Here is a 19968-nt window from a genome sequence, read left to right as displayed (position 1 = left end):
GTTTCAAAAAACTTTTTTATAAAATAAATAACCATTGTAGGCTGAAAAAAAAATCGTTTCCTTAGCCTTCCTGGGTTACTCAACTATACATAAAAGGCTGCTACTGATGAAATGTTCTACTTTAGTTGAATGCAAGAATGCCTGTGGTTTGATAGTGGCCATGCTTTTTAAAATAACATTCATGAAGACTTCACTAAATACAGTTCTTAACCTCTTCATCTGTATTTTGTCAACTTACAACGTAAAGAAACAAATAATGAAAAATTCTCATTATTAACATTTCATCTACTCTAAAATATATGAGTGTTTAAAAGCTCTGATAAGCATTTCTCAAAACATTCCCAAATTCACTGATCTAATTAGCAATGAAGCTAAACTTAATACTTATATGAACTTTGAGTGGGAATTCCTGATGGAGCATATTGATAACCATAGTATAAAGCTTTTTTTCTTTCCAAATTATATATGCTAAAGAAATTGATTTTTGAAAAAAGAATTTTCTCTTAGCTCCTTTGTGAGTTTGCATTACAATATTACCACTTTTGAAATTAAAAAACTTATACCACTCATTTCTTGAGCTTATTCTTTTTTTGTTTTATTTTGTTTTCCAAAGATTTATTGAAGCAGAAACAAGTGGGTCAGATACTTGTTGGAAAAAAGCAGTTTTAATGGTTTTCAAAAATACTTCTTAAAAAGTATTCTAGCACAAGTTTTCTTTGTAAACTAGATTATGTTGTAAACTTTCTCCTAAATCTTTTAAGAGTGTTGGTTCTTAAGAACTAGAAGTTACTCCTAATTCCAAATCTATCTCGCACTCCTGAAAAACTGCAGAGAGGCACTTGAAAGCTGTTCCTTTAAGATATGGATTTTTTTTTTTGAAATTCTAGCGGGTAATAATTGCTGCACCGAATCTGTGCAAGCTTCACTCAAGGTCATCATGATGCTGACAAGTTTCGTTGATAACCTGTCCATCCCTAGTCTCAACCTCTTAATCAGAAGCCTTCTCTTTGAGTGAATGTCAACCAGAGGGAGTGAATCCAGGTTGGTTTCCCTCAGGTTCAGGGAAGAAAAGTTTGGAAGAGGCAGAGCAATCCTGCTCTCCTCGCCTTCCAGCAGCTTCCTGTACGTGGCAATCTCAATGTGGAGAGCATCTTAACATTCGGCAGGTCCTGGTACTCCCGAAGGTGAGGAGCCATTTCTTCCTTCATGTTCTGAATCTCATCCTGGAGGCGGCCAATAGTGTCTTGGTGGTTAGCAGCTTCGGCGGCCAAGTTCTCTTCCATTTCACGCATCTGGCGTTCCAGAGACTCATTAGTCCCTTTGAGTGCATCCACTTCGCAGGTGAGGGACTGCACCTGGCTCCGGTACTCAGTTGACTCCTGCTTCGCCTGGTGCAGGGCATCGTTGTTCCGGCTCGCAGCCTCAGAGAGGTCGGCAACCTCGGGCCTGTACCATTCCGCGCCCTCCTGAAGGTTCTTGGCAGCCACGCTGTCATATTGCTGGCGTACATCACGTAGGGCAGTCGTGAGGTCAGGCTTGGAAACATCCATATCGATTTGGACGTGCTGGTCCTGAATCTGGGCCTGCAGCTCCTGGATTTCCTCATCATGTAGTTTCTTCAAAAAGGCAATCTCTTCTTGCAAGGATTCCACTTTCCGCTCAAGGTCAAGACGCGCCAAAGAAGCGTTGGCACCAGCCTGTCGGGAAGACTGCAGGGTGCTCTCGGCTTCCTCTCTCTGAAGCATCTCCTCTTGCAACTTCTCCCGGAGCCGCATGATGTCCTCGACCGGGTCGTGGCGCTCCACCTCGACGCAGGCCTTGTCGTTGGTGAGCTGGTCCACCCGCCGGCGCAGCTCCCGCAGCTCCTCCTCGTAGACGTCCCCCAGGCGCAACTTGCCCTGGCCCCGGAGCTGCTCGAGCTCGGCCAGCAGGATCCTGTTCTGCTGCTCCAGGAAGCGCACCTTGTCGATGCAGTTGGCGAAGCAGTCATTCAGCTCCTGCAGCTGCAGCTTCTCGTGGTGCGCGTGGGCTTGAACTCGGTGTTGATGGCGGCGGCCAGCGAGAAGCGCGCCGAGTCCTGCAGCAGACGCACGCCAGGCACACTGCTCCGCAGGCCAGCGCGGAGGAGCGCGTGGCGGACGAGCCGCGGGACGAGGCCTAGAGGCTGCGGCTGGTGCCGGGGCGCGGCGCGCCGCCCAGGCTGTAGGTGCGGGGGGACGCGGCCGCGTAGCTCCGCGCGGAGCTCGGCGGCTCCCGGGCCGGCCGCCGCACATCCTGCGGTAGGAGGACGAGGACACAGACCCGGTGGCCGTGGCTGCGGAGGGCGGCGGTGGGCTGCGCGGCTGCGGCGGCGCGGCCCGGCTCAGGGAGGCCCGGCGAGCGAGGGCGCGGGGGTGCGGGCAGAGCTCTTGAGCTTATTCTTGATGAGCTGGTGTTGGAAGATCATTTGTGGGTCATGGAAATTTGTACCTATAGTTCAGTGCAAGAATTCTCACCTTGATGTGATAGTTCTAATTTCAGAAATATAACTATGGTAAGTTTTAGAAAAAAGTGATACATTTGGACATCAGCAAATATTTGTACAAGTGGCATAGATGTTTCAAAATAGATAAATACATTTCATCGCTCTTTTACTAGACTGAGAGAGATAAACCATCATTCCTTACGATAATCCTGAACAGTTACATGTACAGTGCTTACATGAGATGACTCCAAAAGCAAAATAAATTTCTAAAGTAAGCAGTGTTCTCAGTACTTAAAAACTGGGGAAGGTAGTTAATCATTATATTATAATATTATTTCCCCTTACTAGAGTGGTCAGAAGTCTCGCCTATTCCTTTATCCATACCTTCTAATCTAATTCTATCAACCAGATTCCATAAAGCCTACATAAGCCTGTTTGGAGAAAGAAGCTCCATTTACACTCATACTGAACAATTGGACAAGTATAACATCCCCAAGTGCAATAGCTAGATTTCTTTTTTGAGTAAGAGTGTTTGTACTCGGGTGCCTGAGTGGCTCAGTCACTTAAGCCTCTGTCTTTGGCTCAGATGATGATCCCAGGGTCCTGGGATCAAGTTCTTCATTGGGCTCCCTGCTCCATGGGGAGCCTGCTGTTCTCTCTCCCTCTGCCTGGCATTCCTCCTGCTTGTGTCTCTGTCTCTCTCTTTGTCTCTCAAATAAATAAATAAATAAATAAATAAATAAATAAATAACTTTTAAAAAGGGAGAGAGAGTGGTTTGTATTGGGGGTGCCTCGGAGGCTCAGTCAGCTGAGCATCCAACTCTTTTTTTTTTTTTTTTACTGGAGTGCAATTTGCCAACATATAGCATAACACCCAGTGAGCATCTAAGTCTTAATTTCAGCTCAGGTCACGATCTTGGGGTCCTGATATCGAGCCCCAAGTCAAGCTAAGCACTCAATGCCAAACCTGCTTGTCCTTCCTCTCTTCTCCCAAACCCAATCTCGCTCTCATGTGCTCTCTCTAAAACATAAATAAATAAATAAATAAATAAATAAATAAATAAATAAATAAATAAAATCTTTAAAATAGTGGTTTGTATTGTTATTGATGGCCTTCAGTTTGGAAGCACATTTGATTCTGGGACAATCTAAAGATGAGGCAGAAAGAAAGAAGATACTCAATGCTTGATCTATATTAATAATGTGCTCCCATGGGCTTTTGTCTTGGGTGCTATTGGCAAGAAGGCTTTTCCAGAATTCCCCCCCACCCAATCTGAAGTTCCTGTTCTCTATACACTTAGTACTTACAAATGTTCAGTGTATCCCTCTAGGACAGATTGTTCATAAGATGGACTAATCATTTGTGTCTACAGTAGAGTGAGTCCTTCATAATAGAAGTGGCATCTTTTTCATTTTTATCCCCATCATCTTATTTAGTTCAGAGCTTGCTATTGAATGTGTATCCAGTAAATAATTCTATGAATGAATTAATTACATTATCTAAGCTTGAGGAACTGGAGTGAAGTAGGAAATGATCTATGAAGAGCAATAAAGCGGACCTTTATGTTTTAGTCTAGGAGGCCAAAACTAGGTAGGAAAAGCAGCATGAATTATGGGACAGAATAAAAAATGTACCTGTAACTAGAGAACTTCTTATGCTATAACTCTCAGGAGCCCCAGAGTAGCAGGTGATGAATGTTTCAGTGGAATGTTTCAGTTAGAATGTTTCCAGTTGCAATGATATTAACCACGTTAACTCTGAAGGTTGACATTAATAATGCAAATTTATCTCACATATCAAGGAGTGAGGAGATAGGGCTATTTTAGCGTATTAAACTTAGCACAGAAATAGTTCACCAAGGGTCATATTTAAGCTCTGACACCTCACTGTCTTGGTTTTTTACAAGTTTGTTACTTCATGGTGACAAGATGGCTATACCAATGTCAAGCACCTCATCTTCATAGAATAGCTTCCATGGTCAGGAAGAAGTAGTTATCTTCAATATAATATATACTACTTATTTTCCTTTCCCAAAAGATATTTAACAGAAACCTCTTCACAGCTCATTGGCTAGAACAGAGTCACATGAGAATAATGAGGATAATCAAACCAGCCAAGGGCAAAGGGATCTCCAGCCTGGAACTTTGGAGGTGTCCAGTTCCTCTGAAATACTTGACCCCCCCCCCCCCAAATTCATGACCAAAATCTAGGTTCCATAAGGAAGAAAATTGTTTGGAACTTCTGTATATAAGCAACCAACAGTAAATGAGAAATCTCAACATTAAGCTTTTGTCTCACTGAGCCTGATGAAGCATTATATTAACGCTAAACTTCAAAGGTCTCGTAAATTTGTTAAAGTGAGTAGAAAAGTTAATCAGCCATTCATTTGGACTGGATCTCTCTATCAGTTATATTTGGGCCATCACAAAAATGTCCAAAATATTCTTTCTTCTAAGCACACTGTGTTTTATGATCTGGCACCTGACCTATCAGCTAGTGTTCTAATTTCTAAATCCTGAACATGATTACATTTTTGGCTATGATCCACAGAATGTATTTTAAAATCTTGGCACTGGCACTAGCCTCGCTTGAGCCAAAATTTCTTTCATGATTCATATTGATGAATCCCAATATAGGAAGTTTAGAGGAATTAAAAATATGTTCTTCCCAAGTAGAGGACAGGCATCATTCCTCCTCTAATCCAGCCTCCCAAGAGAAATAGCAAACTGGTCTTAATATAAAAAGTACATTGTTCATCATCAACATGTCTCCAACTCAAAAAGTGTTTACTGTGAGTGACTCAAGTGGAGTTGACCGTGAGTACCTTCAAAAGATGTTACATAAATTATGTGTAGTTTGGGAATGGAGATGTTACTTGGTAAATTATTTTAATAAACAGCTCATTTAAAGATAATATTTATCTATCATAATCCAGAAAATTCCATTTAATACAAAAAAATATAAGTAAATTAAACACAATTTTAACTGTTTTTTTGTCTGATGTAATAGGTCTTAAGAATTTCAAGTATGTAACTTCCTATAAGAAACTTACTAAAGTTCTCCTAGTTCAGCATCTTATGAAATAGAAATCCTCTAAATAAAATATAGCCTTACATTATCTGTCACATAATACGGGAAAAGGAACCCATATATGAAATGAAAACAATAAATGTAAGACTTACCTATGAATCACTAGAAAAAAATTGGTAAGATCCTCCTTCCCTCTCATTTCCCCTGAGGCACTTGTCCCCCTACCCCCACTGCAGACATATTAGTCAAATATGTACGTGCTTATATTATATCTCTTTTGTGTAGAATATAGGAATCCAGTGTAACTTGCTAGAGCTGCCTCATGATCGGTATGTGCCCTTATTCATATTCATTCCTTCATCTACCAGCCTTGATTTTTCCCCTCCTCTTTCTCCCCCTTTTAACATAATGGTCTTTCAAAGTGGATATTGTTAGCTTGAATCCTGGACCTGCCAATTGCTACCTTTTTGACCTTGGGTTATTTGATTAGCCTTTTCTTGTATTAGTTTCCTTGTCTGAGAATGACAGTAATACTATCTAATTTAGAGTTGTTTTGAAACTTAATATATGGATAGTGGATAACACCAAAAAATGTAGCTTAAAATAGCATCCCTAAAATTCATCAGATGCTTTTTATAGTAAATGGTGAGAAATCTTCTTTGTTGGCCTAATAATTCAATCTTAATACCTATTTAAATAATCTTCTGAGCAAAGGGCACTTCAAACACTAAATTACAGATGCTTTTTCACCCAGTATAAAGGAGCTTGGATTACATGATTCCTGAGGTCTCTTTCAGCTCAGCATTCCAAGGTTTTCCATTACACTAAGCATTTGTTGCATGCTGCAAATAGAACTCCTCTTGGCCAGGTATGATGGAGAATATTAAATATATGGAAGCTACATGGTCCCTGTCTCTATAGAAGTACATATTTGGGCAAACTAATCAAAAGTATAACAGGTCTATTTACTTTCAACTTTTATTTGTGCTGCTTTCTGAAAATCCAATACAATCTTTTTTGACAGATCATGTCACTGCAACATCTGTTAGTTCTGCTAGTTCTCTCTCAGCACTCCTTAACTTTAAAAATTGTCCTCTCATTTTTTTTCAAATTTTGAAGACTTGTTACTTTTAGCAATTGCTGTAAATTGCAAATATAACCCAGAAAATGTTAAAAGATGATGTCTATTTTTTCCCCTGCTAATCAACCTGCATAGTAAATGCATTGACAAACATGCCATCTGATAAATTCACATCTACTCTCTGGAGTTCAATCTTAGTGTCTGTGGCTTCTGCAAAGAGAAGGAATGTATATTCATCAGTTTATGGTTGAAAATCTCAGCAAAAGTATATGACTAATGGTTCTTGATGGCAACCATCTCCTGGAATAAGATGATGGATGTGTTAGCCATTTTATAACCCTGACCACCCCAAAAATGAAAACAGTGACCTATGCAGAGAGAATCCCCAGCCATGAGAAACAGAAACAAGAATAGTCAGTGCTACAAAAGGGCTTGTGTTACTCATCTTCACTGTGAACCTACGCAGCTACTCAGATTTCCCATCATGAGTGCTGAGGAACAAAGTAAAGTGATTGTACTAAACTTTCTTTCTCCAAAGTCTCCTACAACCATCTGTAAAATGGTTGTCTTTTACAAATTAGAACTTTGAAAATATCTAGTTTAAAATAGAATGAAATAAAACTCTGTAACACTTCATGCTGAGGTAGATGTGATGCTCTGAGAGTGTGGGGAAAACCATCTGGAGAATCAGGGTCTAGCTCTTCACTCACCACCTGCCTGTACAAATTGTCACAAATGTCTTAAAGACGTGTTTCCTCATCAGGACAATGGATAATTATACAGACCAACAATTCATCTGAGGTCCAAGGACCACTGCCCCCCACCCCCCCACCCCCACCCCCGGGCATCTGAATAGATTTGACAGAGTCTGTGAACTTGGGCAGAAAAATAGTACATTTTTTATTCTCACTCATACCTCACTAAAATTTAACATTTCCTTCAATTATGGTTGTAAGCAACAAATGTATATTAGTAGTAATACTACCTCTCACTTTGTTACCTATAGAAGTTAAGGTTATTTTTACATCATAATATAATGGTTGTAGGAGTTGAGCCATGGGCTTCTTCAGACTGCCAAAGCATTTGGGCATACAAGAAGTAAAGAGTCCCTGCACTAACAAAATTCTAAAAGTCTTTTAATTTCAAAAAGTCAATGACTGTAGTTATAAAAGATTTACTCTAAATTCACTAAGTAGAAATTATATTTGACTAAAAAAGAACTGTACAACCAACCAATACAACCTATTTCTTAATCTGACCATATAAAATAAAAAGGCAATTGTCTTTCATGACTGAATGACACATCCCTTAAAAACTTTGTCAGTTAGACCGTGCCATATGAATTTTTGAAGGTTTTGTTGAATGTGATTAGGATGATATAATTAAGTTCCTATCTCTTCACTATAATTAGTTTCAAACATTAGCTAATGAATAAATTCAGCCTTTGTCCAGATTTTGTCTTCATTTGAATTTCTTGTTCTAGGCACATAGGGAACAATCCAGAACTTTAGAATGTGATTTAATGGATAAATTACTACAGAATGAATTACCTCATCCTTTTCAAATGATGAAATAGGTAACAGAAAGAATTACCGTCAAAACTAATAGAATATAAAAATCCTGACTTTGGTCCATTTCTATCATCATCACAGCAACTATTAGGTCTGTACTCTTTATATCTCTCTGAAAAACAATAATCTATCTTCACAGCTTCAGGGAATGGAAGAGCACATTCAACAGGTTTTGATGTAAAGGAAAGGGCATGTTTTCTAAGAATGTTTTATTACGATCATGGTTGTCACTGTACATGTGATTAATTGGCTTTTTGTCACCAACAAGCCTTTTAACTCTGAGACAGTGACAAAGATGAATAATGAAAAGACTTCATCGTTCTGTGAAGCTACAACTTCAAAGAATGCAAATCTTATGATGAAAGAAGGAAGTTGGCTGAATTATGGGCAAACTGCAATTTGACCATATTGTTTTTCATAATAACTACTCTTAATGTGTCAGCCATATTTCTTTCCTTGCACCAAAATCATATTTCTTTGAAGTGACAGTAAATTATTTTTTCCTGTCTTTATTCACTTCAGTCAGGTGGTGCTGAATGATTAAAATGAAAACCTACAAGTTTCAACATATACATTTTCTTTTTTTTAGTACCTTCAGTTATCATTGACATCAATTCATTTTGGTCACAAACATCTTGCTCTTGTCTATTCATTTCTAGCACATTTGGTGTAGTTTATTTTCAGTAAACTGATGTAGCAAACTACTTTCAGATTCAAGTATCTCTTAAAAAGACCAACAGATGCTTTAAAAAAATCACTACACTTGTGAAGATGCATTTGATTAACAGTAAAAGATTCTCGCTATTTAATAAAATATCCCAGGTCATACTCTGTAGGTTTGAAAGAGAGGATTTTACTACGTGATTTCCCCCATGTTAAGAATCCTTTAATATATCTTCAACATTTTTAGTATATATTTTGGATTTGAAGTTTAAGTCTAATTGTATAAAGTTTTTATGTATTTAATATCTTAATATTTGTGTGATTTTTTAATCTCAAAAGCCTAACGTCAAAGAAATAACCAATCAACTCCTAGAGTTAAATAAATGAAAAATAGTTATTTTTTTCTTTTAACTCATTAAACTATCTACAGTAGCTTTCAATGAAAAAAAAAATATCCTAAGAGACTGAGATGTCATTATCCTTGAAATCCAGAAATCCATTAACTCAAGGCTTTTAAAATATTTTCCTATCTTCCCTTTGCAAAGTTTCTCATTTGTTTAATATGGGTAAAAGAGTATCATAAGAGGATGAGTCAGAAGAAGTGCATAGTTTGGAGTGATTAAATTGAACCATTATTTTATTTTTTAAAGAAAGTGGGCATGGACTATTTTAGTTTATAGGCTGTTGGTCTCCTAAGTTAAAAAAAAATAGGTAAAATTATTTTTAAAAATTGGCACAGGGAGCCCGGCAAGATGGCGGAAGAGTAGGGTCCCCAAGTCACCTGTCCCCACCATATTGCCTAAATAACCCTCAAATCATTATGAAAACCTATGAATTCAGCCTGAGATTTAAAGAAAGAACGGCTGGAATGCTACAGTCAGAAGAGTTCACACTTGTATCAAGGTAGGAGGACGGGGAAAAAGAAATAAAGAAACAAAAAGCATCCAAGGGGAAGAGCCCCGTGAGGAGCCGGGCTAAGGCCAGGGCGAGTGCCCCCAGGACAAGAAAGCCCCAGGAAAGCCCCGCCTGGAGAAGCAGGGGCTTCACCAATCTTCCGGACAGAAAGGCACTCTCAGGGAGTTGGAGCAGGACCCCAGGAGGGGCGGGGATGCCATCAGGCTCCCAGGGGCACTAACAGACACCTGCCCCCCGGTGAGAGCACCCACACCCCGTGGCCGAGCTCCCTAAAGGGCTGCAGCGCCCGACCGCTAGACCCGGGAGCAGCTCCAGCGCCTCCTGCGGCGGCTCTGAGCGGAGGGCGCTGCGCAGCCAGGGGCGCATTTCCAACAGCACAGGCCCCGGGAGCCCAGGGCGCCGGGGACACAGCCCAATATCCGGCTTCCCCCCGGGACAGGCAGAGGCCAGGAGGGCCCAGGACAGCAAGGACACTCCTGCCACCAGGTGGCCCCGAGCTGAGCAGATCAGTGGCCCCGCCCCTGGAGCATCCAGGCCCCTGTAGACAGAGAGCTCCGGAGTTACTGCGGGAGCTGACTCCAAGGCTCTAGAGCTGGCCGCTGCCACTGTGGTTGTTACTCCAGGGGCCTCTCGGGGTAAACAACCCCCAGTGAGCCTCACAGTGGCCTCACCACATAAAAAGGTTAAACAAATGTTACTGAGCCCTGCACCAGCCCGGGGGCTGAGCAGCTCCCCCAAGCGCTGACACCTGAGAATCAGCACAGCAGGCCCCTCCCCCAGAAGAACAGCTAGACCGAGAGGGGAAAAACAAATTATTGACCAAGCAGCACTGGAAGGTTTCAGGGGAAATCGAGGAATCTACAGTATACAGAATCAGATTACACTCCCCCTTGTTTTTTGTCTTTCGATTTCTGTTTGCTTCCCCCCCCCTTTTTTCTTTTTTTCTCTTCTCTGCTTTATTTTGCTTTTTTTCTCCTTTTTTTTTCTTTTTCTTTTCTTGTTTCTCTTCTCTATTTTTCTCCTTTTCTCAATTCAACTTGTTTTTGGCCACTCTGCACTGAGAAAAATGATAAGAAGGAAAACCTCACCTCAAAAGAAAGAATCAGAAACAGCCCTCTTTCCCACAGAATTACAAAATTTGGATTACAATTCAATGTCAGAAATCCAATTCAGAAGCACTATTATAAAGTTACTGGTGGCTGTAGAAAAAAGCATAAAAGACTCAAGAGACTTCATGACTGCAGAATTTAGATCTAATCAGGCAGAAATTAAAAATCAATTAAATGAGATGCAATCCAAACTAGAGTTCCTAATGACGAGGGTGAACGAGGTAGAAGAAGGAGTGAGTGACAAAGAAGAAAAGGTGATGTCAAAGAGGGAAACTGAGGAAAAAAGAGACAAACAAAAGATCATGAGGATAGATTAAGGGAAATAAGTGACAGCATGAGGAAGAAAAATCTACATGTAATTGGGGTTCCTGAGGGCGCCGAAAAGGCCAGAGGGCCAGAATATGTGCTTGAACAAACCACAGATGCAAACTTTCCTAATCTGAGAAGTAAAACAGGCATTCAGATCCCGGAAATAGAGAGATCCCCTCTAAATATCAATAAAAACCGTTCAACACCTCGACATTTAATAGTTAAACTTGCAAATTCCAAAGATAAAGAGAAGATCCTTAAAGCAGCAAGAGATAAGAAATCTCTAACGTTAATGGAGAGAAATATTAGACTAACAGCAGACCTCTCCACAGAGACATGGCAGGCCAGAAAGGGCTGTCAGGATACATTCAGAGTCCTAAATGAGAAGAATATGCAGCCAAGAATACTTTATCCAGCAAGGCTCTCATTCAGAATAAAAGGAGAGATAAAGACCTTCTAAGACACACAGGACCTGATAGAATATGTGAACACTAAAGCAGCTCTGCAAGAAATTTTAAGGGGGACTCTTAAAATTCCTATTTAAGAAGTCCAATGTAACAAGCCACAAAAACAGGGACTGAATATGTATCATGATGACACTAAACTCATATCTTTCAATAGTAACTCTGAACATGAATGGTCTTAATTCATCAAAAGGAGCAGGGTTTCAGACTGGATAAAAAAGCAGGACCCATCTATTTGCTGTCTACAAGAGACTCATTTTAGACATAAGGACACCTACAACCTGAAAATAAAAGGTTGGATTACCATTTACCATTCAAATGGCCCTCAAGAGAAGCAGGGGTAGCCATCCTTATATCAGATAAACTAAATTTTATCCCAAAGACTGTAGTGAGAGATGAAGAGGGACACTATATCATACTTAAATGATTTATCCAAGAAGAGGACTTAACAATCATCAATGTATATAACCCGAATGTGGGAGCTGCCAAATATATCAATCAATTAATAACCAAAGATAAGACATACTTAGATAATAATACACTTACACTTGGTGACTTCAATCTAGCGCTTTCTACAATCGATAGGTTTTCTAAGCACAACATACCCAGAGAAACAAGATCTTTAAATGATACACTGAACCAGATGGATTTCACAGAAATCTACAGAACTTTACAGCCAAACTCAAATGAATACACATTCTTCTCAAGTACACATGGAACTTTCTCCAGAATAGACCACATACTGGGTCACAAATCAGGTCTTATCAAATACCAAAAGATTGGGATCGTCCGCTGCATATTCTCAGATCACAATGCCTTGAAATTAGAACTAAACCACAACAAGAAGTTTGGAAGGACTTCAAACACATGGAGGTTAAGGATCATCTTGCTAAAGGATGAAAGGGTGAACCAGGAAATTAAGGAAGAATTAAAAAGATTCATGGAAACTAATGAGAATGAAGATACAACCGTTCAAACTCTTTGGGATACAGCAAAAACAGTCCTGAGGGGGAAATACATCACAATACAAGCATCCATCCAAAAATTGGAAAGAACTCAAATACAAAATCTAACCTTACACCTAAAGGAGCTAGAGAAAAAACTGCAAAGAGATCCTACACCCAGCAGAAGAAGAGAGTTAATAAAGATTTGAGCAGAACTCGATGAAATCAAGACCAGAAGAACTGTGGAACAGATCAACAAAACCAGGACTTGGTTCTTTGAAAGAATTAATAAGATAGAAAAGCCATTAGCCAGCCTTGTTAAAAAGAAGAGAGAGAAGACTCAAATTAAGAAAATCATGAATGAGAAAGGAGAGATCACTACCAACACCAAGGAAACACAAACGATTTTAAAAACATATTATGAACAGCTATACGCCAATAAATTAGGCAATGTAGAAGAAATGGACGCATTCCTGGAAAGCCACAAACTACCAAAACTGAACAGGAAGAAATAGAATACCTGAACAGGCCAATAACCAGGAAGGAAATTGAAGCAGTCATCAAAAACCTCCCAAGACACAAAAGTCCAGGGCCAGATGGCTTCCCAGGGGAATTCTATCAAACGTTTAAAGAAGAAACCATACCTATTCTACTAATGCTGTTTGGAAAGACAGAAAGAGATGGAATACTTCCAAACTCGTTCTATGAGGCCAGCATCACCTTCATTCGAAAATCAGACAAAGACCCCAACGAACAGGGGAATTATAGACCAATATCCCTGATGAACATGGATACAAAAATTCCCAACAAGATACTAGCCAATAGGATACAGGAGTACATTAAGAAAATTACTCACCATGACCAAGTAGGGTTTATCCCTGCACACAAGGGTGGTTCAACACTCCTAAAACAATCAATGTGATTCATCGTATCAGCAAGAGAAAAACCAAAACAGTAGGATCCTCTCATCGGATGCAGAGAAAGCATTTGACAAAATACAGCATCCATTCCTGATCAAAACTCTTCAGAGTGTAGGGATAGAGGGAACATTCCTCAACATCTTAAAAGCCGTGTATAACAAACCCACAGCAAATATAATTCTCAATGGGGAAGCACTGGGAGCCTTTCCCCTAAGATCAGAAACAAGACAGTGAAGTCCACTCTCACCACTGCTATTCAATATAGTATTGGAAGTCCTAGCCTCAGCAATCAGACAGGAAAAAGATATTAGAGGCATTCAAATTGGCAAAGAAGAAGTCAAACTCTCCCTGTTTGCCAATGACATGATACTCTACATAGAAAACCCAAAAGCCTCCACCCCAAGATTGCTAGAACTCATACAGCAATTTCGCAGCGTGGCAGGATACAAAATCAATGCCCAGAAATCAATGGCATTTCTATACACTAACAATGAGACTGAAGAAAGAGAAATTAAGGAGTCAATCCCATTTACAATTGCACCCAAAAGCATCAGATACCTAGGAATAAACCTAATCAAAGAGGTAAAGGATCTATACCCTAAAAACTATAGAACACTTCTGAAAGAAATTGAGGAAGACACAAAGAGATGGAAAAATATTCCATGCTCATGGATTGGCAGAATTAAGATTGTGAAAATGTCAATGTAACCCATAGCAATGTACATGTTTAATGCAATCCCTATCAAAATACCATGGACTTTCTTCAGAGAGTTAGAACAAATTATTTTAAGATTTGTGTGGAATCAGAAAAGACCCTGAATAGCCAGGGGAATTTTAAAAAAGAAAACCATATCTGGGGGCATCACAATGCCAGATTTCAGGTTGTACTACAAAGCTGTGGTCATCAAGACAGTGTGGTACTGGCACAAACACAGACACATAGATCAATGGAACAGAATAGAGAACCCAGAAGTGGACCCTGAACTTTATGGTCAACTGATGTTTGATAAAGTAGGAAAGACTATCCACTGGAAGAAAGACAGTCTCTTCAATAAATGGTGCTGGAAAATTGGACATCCACATGCAGAAGAATGAAACTAGACCACTCTCTTTCACCATACACAAAGATAAACTCAAAATGGATGAAAGATCTAAATGTGAGAAAAGATTCCATCAGAATCCTAGAGGAGAACACAGGCAACACCCTTTTTGAACTTGGCCACAGTAACTTTTTTTTTTTTTTGGCCACAGTAACTTCTTGCAAGGTACATCCATGAAGGCAAAGGAAACAGAAACAAAACCGAACTATTGGGACTTCATCAAGATTAGAAGCTTTTGCACAGCAAAGGATACAGTCAACAAAACTAAAAGACAACCTACAGAATGGGAGAAGATATTTGCAAATGACATATCAGATAAAGGGCTAGTTTCCAAGATCTATAAAGAACTTATTAAACTCAACACCAGAGAAACAATCTTATCATGAATTGGGCACAAGACCGGAACAGAAATCTCACAGAGGAAGACATAGACATGGCCAACACGCACATGAGAAAATCCTCTGCATCACTTGCCATCAGGGAAATACAAATCCAAACCACCATGAGATACCACCTCACACCAGTGAGAATGGGGAAAATTAACAAGGCAGGAAACCAGAAGTGTTGGAGAGGATGCAGAGAAAAGGGAACCCTCTTGCACTGTTGGTGGGAATGTGAACTGGTGCAGCCACTCTGGAAAACTGTGTGGAAGTTCCTCAAAGAGTTAAAAATCGACCTGCCCTATGACCCAGCAATTGCACTGTTGGAGATTTACCCCAAAGATGCAGATGCAATGAAACGGCAGGACACCTGCACCCCCATGTTTCTAGGACCAATGTCCCAATGGCCAAACTGTGGAAGGAGCCTCGGTGTCCATCGAAAGATGAATGGAAAAAGAAGATGTGGTTTATGTATACAATGGAATATTCCTCAGCCATTAGAAACGACAAATACCCACTATTTGCTTCAACGTGGATGGAACTGGAGCGTATTATGCTGAGTGAAATAAGTCAATCGCAGAAGGACAAACATTATATGGTCTCATTCATTTGGAGAATATAAATAATAGTGAAAGGGAATAGAAAGGAAGGGAGAAGAAATGGGTAGGAAATATCAGAAAGCGAGACAGAGCATAAAGACTCCTAACTCTGGGAAATGAACTAGGGGTGTTGGAAGGGGAGGAGGTTGGGGGGTGGGGGTGAATAGGTGATGGGTACTGAGGGGGGCACTTGACGGGATGAGCACTGAGTGTTATTCTGTATTTTGGCAAATTGAACACCAATAACTAAATTTATTATTAAAATGAAATAAGTAAAGAAAATTCATCTACCACCTTTACAAATCTTTGTTTTCAAAGATAAAGTTACAGGATGTACCTAAACAGCTCCTAACTGCATTAAAATGAGCATTGTTTACAAGTCATCTGATTTCAAATTCAATCTTCCTCTGAATGTGAAGACAGCATGACATAAAGTGAACAAAGTCTCTGTAAGAATTTCAAATGCATTCATTTACCCTGGGGGTTTAAGTATTGTCATTTTTTATGACTGTGCAGAGCATTTGGTACCTAGGAATGCAAACATGAGGCATTCTCTTAATCTGAGTTAACCTGTTAATCTGAAGATTTTGCATGTGTTTCTGATGTCTTGATGCTTTACAAATCGACAAAAATAAAATTAATACAGTGGCTCTTTCAGAGAAGGATATCCTTCCCCACATACACATGTACTCAATAGTAACCATTTTTAAAAAGAAAACTGTATTGTATTTCTGTTCTTAAACTTTTGGAGATATAACTAATAAAACAAAATATATCCAGTGTACAGACTACATTATGTACAACATACACTTATTGAAAAAAACTCAAAGAGTTATATTAATGGTATAAAGATCATAGAATTAGAGACAAAATGGCTTGATTATCTTCAGCTTCTCTTTATATAACAACTTTTAAGTTTTTACCATCTTAGTTGCTCTTCTATAATGGATCAGTGGCCAACGATAGCTCTAAAATAGAGCCAAACAAGATAGACCCATAGAAACCTGACTTTGTAAATTTTAAAAATTTCTTTTAGTAGTCTCTGTACCCAGCTTGGAGCCCAGAGCAGGGCTTGAACTCCCGACCCTGAGATCAAGAATTGAGCTGAGATCAAGAGCCTGAGGCTTAACTGACTCAGCCACCTGGATACCCCAAGACACATGAGTTTGTATATAAAGGAGATGTAGGTTGTTAAAAATAATGGCAAACTTTACCAGTTTGCTTAATTTCTTAAAAAGCAATAACATTATTGATCTTCCCCGTCAACCGAAAACATTTTAACTATGAAAATTGACACTATCCAAGATTCAGATAAACAATTCTTCTTAGGGAATGGCAATACTATGTTTTAGATAACGGCTGTAATAAAATTTGGTCAGTCAAAAACACAGGTTAGTACCCTACTGTGTTAGAGAATTGAGAACAACTACTAATATAACCTCTAAGGGAAAAAAAAAAACCTATTATATTTCACCATTGTGAAAAATATTTCTGACAGTGTAATAAGATGTTTATTTTTTAAAGATGTTTAACATAAAAATATGATACTACTAATCGGATGGCTAGTGTATGAGGCTAGTAAGTTTCCCTTCTTTAATGAAGCCATGGTATATATTCAAAGCTTATTGCCTTATAAAAAGAAGCAGAGTATCCATTTATGTTTCATTGACCCTTGACTCTCAGTCCTTCTACTGTCAAACATGTGTCCTCCTGGAACCTGGGTGTCGTTCAGCGGTAGGAAAGCAGTGATGAGCTACTGTATTAGTCACTGAGCCCCTATGGTGTGCCAGGGCTGTTTCTACTAACTGGAGGTTCCATAGCAGATGATCCCTGGCCTCATAGAACTTAAGTTTCCTTTGGAATAAATGCATTTGCTGTAAAGAAAAGCAAAGCAGCATAACACTCAGGCAAATACTCATGCTGGTGTTACAATTTCATACATGGTAGAAAGGAGAACCTCTGATGCCAGATATTTAAGCAATAAGCAGAATGAAGTGAGAAGGTACAGATAACAGGGTGAAGAGTGTTCTTGGATTTCCCCCCCAAAACAGTAAGTATGAAGCAAGTACTTTATTATGAGGAAGTGCATTAATCAAAAGTCCTGTAACACCTCCTAGAACCCACAGAGAGGTCAGCAGGCAGTGGCTAGGCCACAAGAGCAATCTGGACTAATTGTTTTTAGCAATCTGGCTTCTAAATAGGAAAAAAATGAAGCTAGAGAACATATTACACATTGTGAATTCAGCTTCAGGATCATTAGCAGCTATGCAGTTCATATATAATGGGGCTGGGTTATGAGACTATGATAAAAGAAAACACAAGATATTGTGGTTTAATTTATATTTTTGCTCATTATAACTCTGAAGAAGAATTAAACAGGTGAAAGGTTTGCATTACTTGGGGAGAGAGAATAATTTAGATTATTAAAGTATACAGATTAACCTACCTATAAAAAGTGATGATGAGAGATACGAGTAAAAAATAAAGTAGCAAATTTTTCAGATGATTTTTATTTTATAAGTTGATCCTTTGAGAATATTGTTTTCTGATTCCACAATTGGTCATTCCATTTGGTTGAACCTAACATATTACATTCATGTGCGACATTGTCTGATAAGGCAATGGTTCTTCTTTTAGACAATATTTGGAGCCAGATTTTTCTGTGTTGTTCCTATGAGCCTTTATCGCTCTATGTGGTTGGTTGGAAGTAGCACAAATCTAAGGCTTTGTATGAAGTGAGTAGAACGCTGAATCTGTCAGACTATTTAAGGACAGAAAGTACTGGCGAAGAAGCTCTAGACTAACATCCTTTCTCCACTCTCTTCCTGCATGCCAACCAGCTCTGTGCAACTCAGACTAACATCTTGAACTCATTCATTAACTTCTACTGTATGGTGGTCTATAAGTTAAATCAAGCAGATGTATTTTTTGATAATTAATTTGTAAAGAACTACATATCCTATTCACAAATATTCTAATAATATAGAAAGAAAACTATAATATTTCCAGACAGTAAAGCAAAAACTGACCATTTTTTGAAAATTTTAGCAATTTAAATGTCATAAAGATACAAATCCATCAAAGCCAAATCATCTGTCTCAAAGGTAATACATTAAACAATATTAGTATTTAAGCATCCTTCTTTGCACAATCAGAAAAATACACATTGTGGCCCTCCCTTAGGTATTTCTCCTAGCATTGCCACTTTGATATTTAAATATAAAAAGCATTTTTCTCTAAGTTGTTCTTCAGATCTGTCACTTTCTGTATTAGATTTGAAGTTGGTTGATGAAGCACAAGAACGGTGTTCTGACCAACCAATGCAGCAAGCTCCTTCTCCGTGATCAACTTCAATCCACTATCACCCTCTCCAGTCAAATGAGTGTTAGAGTCTAAAAGCAAATGAGTGCAAATTGCTATCAAGCTCTCTCTCCTGAGGGGTCAGGTGGGTGATGGAGCACAGATTGTGGGTCAAGGGCAGAGGACAGGAAGTGAGAGCTCCTAAAATTAGCCTGACTCACAGGAATCTATAGACTCCTGGGGAGAAGGTCAGTCAGTATTCAATATCGAATCACTATATTGGGAGCTTGATTTCATAAAAGAGGCCAGGACAGTAAGAGATACAGGAATACGGTGATTTCCTCCACAGCTCAGGCAACCAGTGGCCTTCCGGATGCTTTGAGGCTAAGCCCGTGTGAGACTTTTCCATCCCATGTGATATTATCGCCAATAAAGAGATATCATCAAATAGACTGGGGCTCAGTGAATAAACACAGAGAAAGCACCACATATCTAAAGGGCTCAAGTAGCCAGAGAGAGAAAAATTAGTTTCATGTTGAATGGAATAAATAAGGGAAGAGACAGTCTACTTAAATTTAACACACACACACACACACACACACACACACAAGTATTTGAGTACACACATAAAAAAGGTACAATAATACTTTCTAGATGGAAAAACATGATTTTCCAGACAAGTAATCCCGTGGGTGAATTATAGAGAGAATTGCCACTGTGGAGCATCAAATTAATGGTCTAGAGAATCAAGTGCAAGGAATGTATCAAAATACAGACCAAAGATATAAAAAGATTGAAATCATGAGTGAAATCAGAAGCTTAAGAGTCTCATATCCTCGCTTGGTAGATAAATGAATCACTTATAGTTAGGAATAAAGTTTGACCAAATGCTCACAATTGCCCATTACTCAGCCACTGAACTTTGGCTTGACCAAACATTAGCCATGCTTTTCTTTTTCCCCAGACACCTAAACTCTGGCTTTTCCACATGCTTGAGCAAGAACTAAAGCGCTAAGATACACAAAATCTTTTCTTACTTGATTTACTGAGAATCTGCTGAGCAGGGGAACATTATTCCCTGTTAAAGTGCCCAAATTCTGCTGCCTGCTTACACAACA

At 39.2% G+C, this 19968-nt stretch overlaps 1 pseudogene; it reads right to left on the bottom strand.

Annotated features, from left to right (window-relative positions):
* Positions 1-646: 646 nt before the first annotated feature.
* Positions 647-10091, bottom strand: LOC144309590 (vimentin pseudogene; annotated as a pseudogene).
* Positions 10092-19968: the final 9877 nt, after the last annotated feature.

The sequence above is a fragment of the Canis aureus genome, unplaced genomic scaffold, assembly GCF_053574225.1.
Source record: "Canis aureus isolate CA01 unplaced genomic scaffold, VMU_Caureus_v.1.0 ptg000124l_RagTag, whole genome shotgun sequence".
Classification (NCBI taxonomy): Eukaryota; Metazoa; Chordata; class Mammalia; order Carnivora; family Canidae; genus Canis; species Canis aureus.
This window is presented reverse-complemented; position numbering and strand designations above follow the sequence as displayed.